Raw genomic sequence first — 8,799 nt, forward strand, 5'->3', positions numbered from 1 at the left:
GGAAGTGAGGAGCGCCTCTGCCCGGCCACCCATCGTCTGGGAAGTGAGGAGTGCCTCCGCCCAGCCGCCCCGTCCGGGAAGAAGTGAGGAGCGCCTCTGCCTGGCCGCCCCGCCCGGGAAGAAGTGAGGAGCGCCTCTGCCCCGCCGCCCCGCCCGGGAAGAAGTGAGGAGCGCCTCTGCCCGGCCGCCCCGTCCGGGAAGAAGTGAGGAGCGCCTCTGCCCGGCCGCCCAGTCCGGGAAGAAGTGAGGAGCGCCTCTGCCCGGCCGCCCTGTCTGGGAAGTGAGGAGTGCCTCTGCCCGGCCACCCACCATCTGGGAAGTGAGGAGCGCCTCTGCCCGGCCACCTATCGTCTGGGAAGAAGTGAGGAGCGTCTCTGCCTGGCCGCCCCGTCTGGGAAGTGAAGAGCCCCTCTGCCCGGCCGCCCCGTGTCTGGGTAGAAGTGAGGAGCTCCTCTGCCTGGCCGCTCCGTCTGGGAGGTCTACCATGGAGGCCAGAAGCAATGTGGGGGCTGGACGTGGTGGCTCACGCCTGTGGTCCCGGCACTCTGGGGGGCGAGGCGGGTTGATCACTTCGGACTAGGAGTTCGAGACCAGTCTGGCCAACTTGGCGAAACATGAAGAATACAACAGACAAACCAACCAACCAACTCAGTGACAACAAAACAGGTCTACCCTGGAGTCATACTCTAATTTTTTCTATTTTCCTCCCTTTCTGATCCTTTATCCCACTTTCTTTTTCTTCCTCTTCCTTCTCCCTCTTCTTTGTCAAATAGAGGATTGAGTTATTATCACTGATCCATATAAAGTCCCTCTCTCATTTATTTTAACTTCCACCCCCATTTCTATTCCCCGACTTCCCATGTGCAACCTTCCTAATATGTTTGATAGGCATCTTTTTGTTTGTATGTATTTTTAGAAAATGTTTATTGTTTTTGTATGCAAAAAAAATTAATAATAAAAAAAAAGAAATAAAATGATAAGTTACAATGTTGAAATAAAAAAAATAAAAAAATAAAATAAATAAAATAAAATAAAATAAGAAAATAGCCAGGTGTGATGGCGCACACCTATAGTCCCAGCTACTCAGGAGGCTGAGGCAGGAGGATCCCTTGAGCCCGTGATCTTGAGGCTGCAGTGAGCTATGATTCCCACCACTGCACTCCAGCCCCAGCCTGAGCAACAGAGAGGGACCCTGTGTCTGAAAATAAAAAAAAAAAAAAGCAGAATGGTGTTTGCCAGAGGCTGGGGGGTAGGGAGAATGGGGAGTTATCATTTAATGAGTATGAAGTTTCAGTTTTGGAAGATGAAAATTTTCTGGAGATGGATGGTGGTAATTGTTACATGACAATGTGAATGTACTTAATATCACTGTATTATACACTTAGAATAGTTAAAATAGTAAATTTTATGCTATATATATTTTACCACAACTTCTTTTAAAAAGAAATAAACCTTTAAAGAATATTGGCCAGTAGAAAGTATTTTATCTAATATTATTTTACCTCTTCATTTGTATCTTTGAATTATGAATAATCCATTTCCTTGTGTTCAGTGGTTCTCAATGGGTGGTCCAGGGACCGCCCCCCATCTCAACTCCCAGAAGTCTCCAATACCTTTTCAGGAAGGCTTTAAAGTAAAACTAATTTCATTATAACATAATACTATAATATAATACTATGTTATTTCCCTTTTTTAAAACCTTGATTCTCTCAAATGAACATTAGAATTTTGCTGAGGTCATGTGACATGTGGTATCACAAAAGACAGAATGCGAATACAGCTAAGAGAATTCAGCTGTCTTCTATTAAGCCAAGCATGAAAGAGATTTGCAAAAATGTGAAACAATGCCACTCTTCTCATGAAATCTTTTTGTTTGGGGAAATGTAGTTATTTTTCATAAAACATTTATATTAACATGTAATGAGATATTATTATTTTAAATGAATTAATATATAGTTTTAAAATTTCTCGATTTAAATTTCTTTTTTTTTTTTTTTAACTTTTCTCTTTTTATAGGATTTAGAAGTTCCAAAGAGCAGGCTGGGTAACATATTTAGAGAACTGCCTTATACAATTTTCTGGATTCTTTAATATAATAGCATAGGTAAAATGTGGTTTATGTAGCCAGGCATTGCTTAGATGGGTATAAAAAGAATATTGGCTTAAAATTTGCTGGCTCACATTATCATGTTGATGAGGTACTATAGCAAAAGTACCTCATCAACATAAGGCTGATTTGAGGCTCTTTCAACATGATTGAGTTAAAAGATTCCAAAAGAAAAGAAATGAACGACGTAATTTACTATTACTGCTCCTACTATTGTTACCGTAGGTAGGTAGACAGACATGAACAGGGCAGGAGAGGGGTCCCTGCACCATACCCCCAACCAGGAATGTCAGGCCACCATCAGGTAGTGATCAGGCGGTTAACTGTCTGTCTAAAATCATTGGTTGCAGCCAGTGCCAGGGAAAGGCAGTCTCCCTCTAGATAGGAAAAACCTGAAACTAGTGATCAGTAGCTTCTCAAGAGTTGGTGGAGTGGCCTCAGACATGCGCACTAAGAAGCAAAATGGCAGAGTTTAACGGGTATATGACCTCCTAGGGACATGCGGCTCGTAAGGGAAGAACACCTCAAGTGAGCGTGCGTACAATTCCAGTAAACATGCTGCACATGCTCACCTCCCAAGTGCTGGCAGGCCACTGCGCATGCAGACAGCCAACCCTAAGGGAAGAAGGGGAGAAAGAACGCAAGACCCCGTAAGTATGCCAGCGTATAAAGCCCCAAGTCAAAAGGTCAAACTGCGCACTTGTCTTTCAAGTTGCCCCCTTGGCCCTCTTCCAAGTGTACTTTACTTTCTTTTCATTCCTGCTCTAAAGCTTTTTTTTTTTTTTCCCCACTCTTTTTGCCCAGGCTGGAGAGCAATCATGCGGTCTCAGCTCACTGCAACCTTGGCCTCCCGGGTTCAAGTGATTCTCCTGCCTTAGCCTCCTGAGTAGCTGGGATTACAGGCACCGGCTACCACACCTGGCTAATTTTGTATTTTTAGTAGAGACAAGATTTCACCATGTTGCCCAGGCTAGTCTCAAACTCCTGACCTCAGGTGATCTGCTCGCCTTGGCCTCCCAAAGTGCTGGGATTACAGGTGTGAGCCACCGCACCCGGCCTCTAAAGCTTTTTAATAAACTGTTTCACTCTTGCTCTAAAACTTGCCTCAGTCTCTTCTTCTGCCTTATGCCCCTCAGTCGAATTCTTTTTCTGAGGAGGCAAGAATTAAAGTTGCTGCAGACCCATAGGGATTCGCCACTGGTGACATATTTTGGTGCTGTGTGAGTCGAATAACTTCCACTGCTGACACTATTATACTTTTTTAAAAACTTTCACTTTAGGTTGGTGGTACAGTGAAGTTTTGTTACATAGGTAAACATGTGTCATGGGGTTTGTTGTACATATTATTTCTTCACCCAGGTATCAAGCCTAGTACCCAATAGTTATCTTTTCTGCCCTTCTCCCTCTTCCCATCCACCCTTCTCAAGAAGACCCCACTGTGTTGTCTCCTTCTTTGTATTCATAAGTTCTTATCAGTTAGCTCCCACTTGCAAGTGAGAACATGCGGTAGTTGGTTGTCTGTTCCTGCGTTAGTTTGCTAAGGACAATAGCCTCCAGCTCCATCCATGTTCCTGCAAAAGACATGATCTTGTTCTTTTTTATGGCTGTATCCATTTAAATTTCTAATATAGTAAATTACGATAGTTACAGCCCACATAAGGAAAAGCTCTTTAAGGTCCTCTGTGTGTATAGGGGTCCTGAAACCAAAAAATTTAAAAACTCCTGGTTCAGTTTATAGGGTGATCAGACTAAGCCTATTAAGATGCTAGCAAACTGACATTTTTATCTTAGAATTCTATCCATTACCTCAGGTTAATCAAGGATTAGCCAACCTCTTCTAAATTCAGACAACCCAAAATTGTCTGTGAATGTAAACAGTTGTTGTTGAATGCGAGTTAAGTGATACTTGCTGATAAATAATTCTGAGTCTGCAAACTTCTGGGCCAGACTTCATTGCTACTGGATCAAAATTCATGCCTGCACATAGAGGATGGTAATTAAATATCCTAACACAAATTATGGGTTTGGAAGAAATGTACTCTTTAATTGGGTACCTTATCTATTCTGTGGTCACTTAAGTATAACCCACTAACTATAGAGTTCTTATTCTACTTAAACATGCAATTTAAAATCCATTATCCAGCAGGATAATTCGAAAAGGCTGTATAAAGTCTAGTTATGCAATGGTAACATCAGAAATACAGTCATAGTTTAAGATAGGTCATGTATTAGTCTCTTAAGATAGTCTTCTTATTAGTTGCCAAAACAATGTTTTGCTATCTAAAAGCTCCCTCAGAAAAAAAATGGTACTGGTAAATGCTGACTGAAATGAAATGTCTTAATTTTTTTTTTCCTTTGCAGGAAATCAGTTCTTTATCAGATCACCTACTGGCACAGTGATTAAAAGCATAAACTTGGGAGATAGACAGACCTGTATTTCAATCTCTGCTGGAATACTCAGCCACTGTGTGACCTCAGGCAAATTGCTTACCCTCTTTAAATCTGTTTACCCATCAGTAAAACGGAGATACTAACACCTTTACTCAATGGATTAAGAAATAATTAAATTAAGTAATGGGTAAAAAGCAGTTAGCCCAAGGTCATATCCATACTGAGCATCTGATAAATATTAGCTACTATTCATAAATTATTATTGGCCTTTGTTACAAGACTGAACTAGTTCTAATTAGAAGTAAGAGAGGCTGGGCATGGTGGCTTATGCCTGTAATTCCAGCACTTTGGGAGGCCAAGGCTGGCAGATCACCTGAGGTCAGGAGTTCAAGACCAACCTGGCCAACGTGGCAAAACCCCGTCTCTACTAAAACACTACAAAAATTAGTCGGGCGTGGTGGTGGGCACCTGTAATCCCAGCTACTCAGGAGGCTGAGGCAGGGAGAATTGCTTGAATCTGGGAGGCGGAGGTTGCAGTGAGCTGAGATGGCACCACTGCACTGTAGCCTGGGCAACAGAGCAAGACTCCATCTCAAAAGATAAAATAAAATAAAATGAAAACAAACAAACAAAACAACAAAAGACAAAAGAAAAAAGAAAAAAATAAAAATAAAATCCTAAGTAAGTCTCCTCTAACCCTGTTTCATTGGTTCTAAAATGAACATTTTTTTACATTATAACACCTCTGTGATTCGGATACGTCTTACAATTGATAATAACTGGCAGGTTATTTTTATTTCATCATGCTAAACAAAATAATGGCATATCTTACAATTCATGGGACTTAAGTTCAATGAAATGCAGTAATTGAGCTTTCTACTAAAAAATACTAACAGCACAGAAATAATTCCCCAAAATGCATCCTCCATCATTGTACTTACCACACTAACCTGTGATCTGTCCCCCAGCCCTAAGCCCTGAAATGCGTATCATCTGGCTTACATTTGTTGAATAGCCGTGTGCTTAGACTTGATCTGATCTTATTCACCACTTATACTGTAAGTCTCTGAGTGTACCCAACGGGAGTCTATTCCTCTTTTCTCAGAATTCAACAGTCTTTAATTATGTCGTGTCCAGTGTTGCTCATACTTGTTTCATGCATGTGAATCTCATCTACCTGGCTATAATGTAAGCTTATAAGGACTGTCTGAGTCTGATAAATGTTTTACCTTTCCTAAAGGGCTGGCAGCATGGCATTTACAGATGCTACTTGACTTACCTTGGGGTTACCACCTGCTAAACCCATCCAAGTTGAAATATGTCGAGTTGAAAATGCATTTAATACACCTAACCTACTGAACACCACAGCTTAGCCTAGCCTACTTTAAACGTTCTCAGAACATTTACATTAGCCTGTAGTCAGGCAAAATCATCTAACACAAAGCCTATTTTATCATAAAGTGTTGAATATTTCAAGTAATTTATTAAATACTGTACATTACTTCAAAATTGTAATGGTTTCGTACCATCAGAAAGTTGAAAAATCGGAAGTCAAACCATCGTAAGTAGGGGACGGTCTGTACTTAGCGATCAATTGCCTAAAAGGTTTTTTGGCACTGTATTAGGAGATATGATCATATTCCTGCTACTCTGATTCCCCTAGAATCTTGGGTAGGAAAATGTTTTAATTCCTTAGGCTACTCTAAACAGTTCAAAGCCCTGAGAGTATCTTCCTCCACAACTACTTGTTGCTAATGAAGCTTTTGCCTGTTGATTGAAAGAGTCAGACCTACAGTGAAAGCATTAACCTTTAGAATAGATGGTCTCTGGCATAGCTGATACCGTCAGCGCAGCACCCACAGCTTCTCTGATCCTTTTTTTATTAGCTCTGGGGCCCATCTCCCACTTTCTGTTTGGTTTCCTTTCAATCAATCCACTTCACTGTTATTCCCTGAAACCCAGAATTGTTCCAAGGGAACCATAGCCATTGCCTGAGTAGTGTCTGAGTATGAAAGAAAAACTTATTTGCCTCAAAGCTAGATAAGCCTGAAGGTATGACTTACGTTCCCGAGCTCTCCACAGGATCAGGCTGAGGCCAGACATCATCTGAAATTGTACCTTTGCTTGGCTTCTTTCCCCCTTCCCTATCTTACTCCTCATTCTTTTCTTACAGTAGTGAGGCAATTAGGATCTGTACTTAATAGTGTCTGGGTTGTAGCATAAAAGTAACGAAAAAAAGCTTTGTGTTCCATGATTTTAAATGTTACAGTTTAATAGTCTTTGTTATTCCCCCAGGATGTGTATCTTTGGAACTCACAATGAGCAATATAAACCATTAACAAAACCAGACCTCAGGAGTCTTTCTGCCCTGCCCTTTAGAAAGACACATTCTGCCCTGAGCAGGATGATAGGAATAAAGAAACAGCACTTTGGGAGGCCGAGGCAGGCAGATCACTTGAGGTCAGCAGTTTGAGACCAGCCTGGCCAACATGGTGAAACTCCATCTCTACTAAAAATACAAAAATTAGCCACACGTGGCAGCGCACACCTGTAATCCCAGCCACTCGGGAGCCTGACACACAAGAATCGCTTGAACCCAGGAGGTGGAGGCTGCAGTTAGCCGAGATTGCACCACTGCACTCCAGCCTGTGTGACAGAGTGAGACCCTGTCTCGAAAGAGAGAAAGAGAGAGAGAGAGAGAGAGGAAGGAAGGAAGGAAGGAAGGCAGGCAGGCAGGCAGGCAGGCAGGCAGGCAGGCAGGCAGGACAACAAACAATAAGAACTGACCAAATATGTAAATATTTCTTTTTCTTTTTCTTTTTTTTTTTTTTTGAGACAGAGTCTCACTCTGTCACCCAGGCCCGGAGTGCAATGGCACAATCTTGGCTCACTGCAACCTCCGCCTCCCAGGTTCAAGCAATTCTCCTGCCTCAGCCTTCCAAAGTAGCTGGGATTACAGGCGCACACCGCCACACCCGGCTAATTTTTGTATTTTTAGTAGAGACAGGGTTTCACCATGTTGGTCAGGCTGGTCTTGAACTCCTGACCTTGTGATCTGCCCGCCTGGACCTCCCAAAGTGCTGGGATTACAGGTGTGAGCCACTGCGCCCGGCCCTGACCAAATATTTCACAATCAATTCTAATTTATTTACAGATCACATTTATCTATTTCCACTTTTGACAATGCTTTTCTGATGAGCATCTTAGTGGCTTTTTGGAATTAAATAATGCAAAATGAGTTCACTAATCCCCTAATGCTGTCCTGCATACAGTCCACATTTCAATAAAATGCTGCATGATCACTTTATAGAAATGCATCCCCTAATGGCTCCAATTCCCCTCTTACTATATCCTTTGTAATACTTTGGATTCTCAAAACAAATCTCAGGATCTATTCTAATGAATGGAATAGTTACACAAGATAACACCCTTTGGCCAGCAATTTCACAAATTTGATTTTTAAAATTTATTGGCTGGATGCGGTGGCTCACGCCAGTAATCCTAGCACTTCGGGAGCCGAGGTGGGCGGATTACCTGAGGTTGGGAGTTCAAGAACAGCCTGGCCAACATGGTGAAACCCTGTCTGTACTAAAAATACAAAAAATTAGCTGGGTGCGGTGGCTTGTGCCTGTAATCCCAGCTACTCAGGAGGCTGAGACAGCAGAATCGCTTGAACCTGGAAGGCGGTGGTTGCAGTGAGCCAAGATTGCGCCACTACACTCCAGCCTGGGCTACAGAGCGAGACTTCATCTTAAATAAATACATAAATAAACAAAAATAAAATGTCTTTAAAACTCTTAGATGTGGTAGATGCTGGTGGATGGTGAAAAGAGCATAAACCTTGAAGTGAGACAGCTCTGGAAATGAATTCTAGTTCTTCTCCTTATTTTATGGCCTTAAGCAAGTTGTTTAATCCTCCTGAGCTTCAGTTTAATTTCCTTAACAAAACTGTTATGAATAAATGAATGGGCCAGGCGCGGTGGCTCACGCCTGTAATCCCAGCACTTTGGGAGGCCGAGGCAGGTGGATCACTTGAGTTCAGGAGTTCGAGACCAGCCTGACCAATATGATGAAACCCCGTCTCTACTAAAAGTATAAAAAAATTAGCTGGGTGTGGTGGCGTATACCTGTAGTCCCAGCTACTCTGGAGGCTGAGGCAGGAGAATCGCTTGAACCCAGGAAGCAGAGGTTGCAGTGAGCCGAGATCACGCCATTGCGCTCCAGCCTGGGCGACAGAGTGAGACTCCATCTCAAAAAACAAAAACAAAAAAAAACAACAACAAAATTAAGCCAGGCGCGGT

The sequence above is a fragment of the Symphalangus syndactylus genome, chromosome 5, assembly GCF_028878055.3.
Source record: "Symphalangus syndactylus isolate Jambi chromosome 5, NHGRI_mSymSyn1-v2.1_pri, whole genome shotgun sequence".
Classification (NCBI taxonomy): domain Eukaryota; kingdom Metazoa; phylum Chordata; class Mammalia; order Primates; family Hylobatidae; genus Symphalangus; species Symphalangus syndactylus.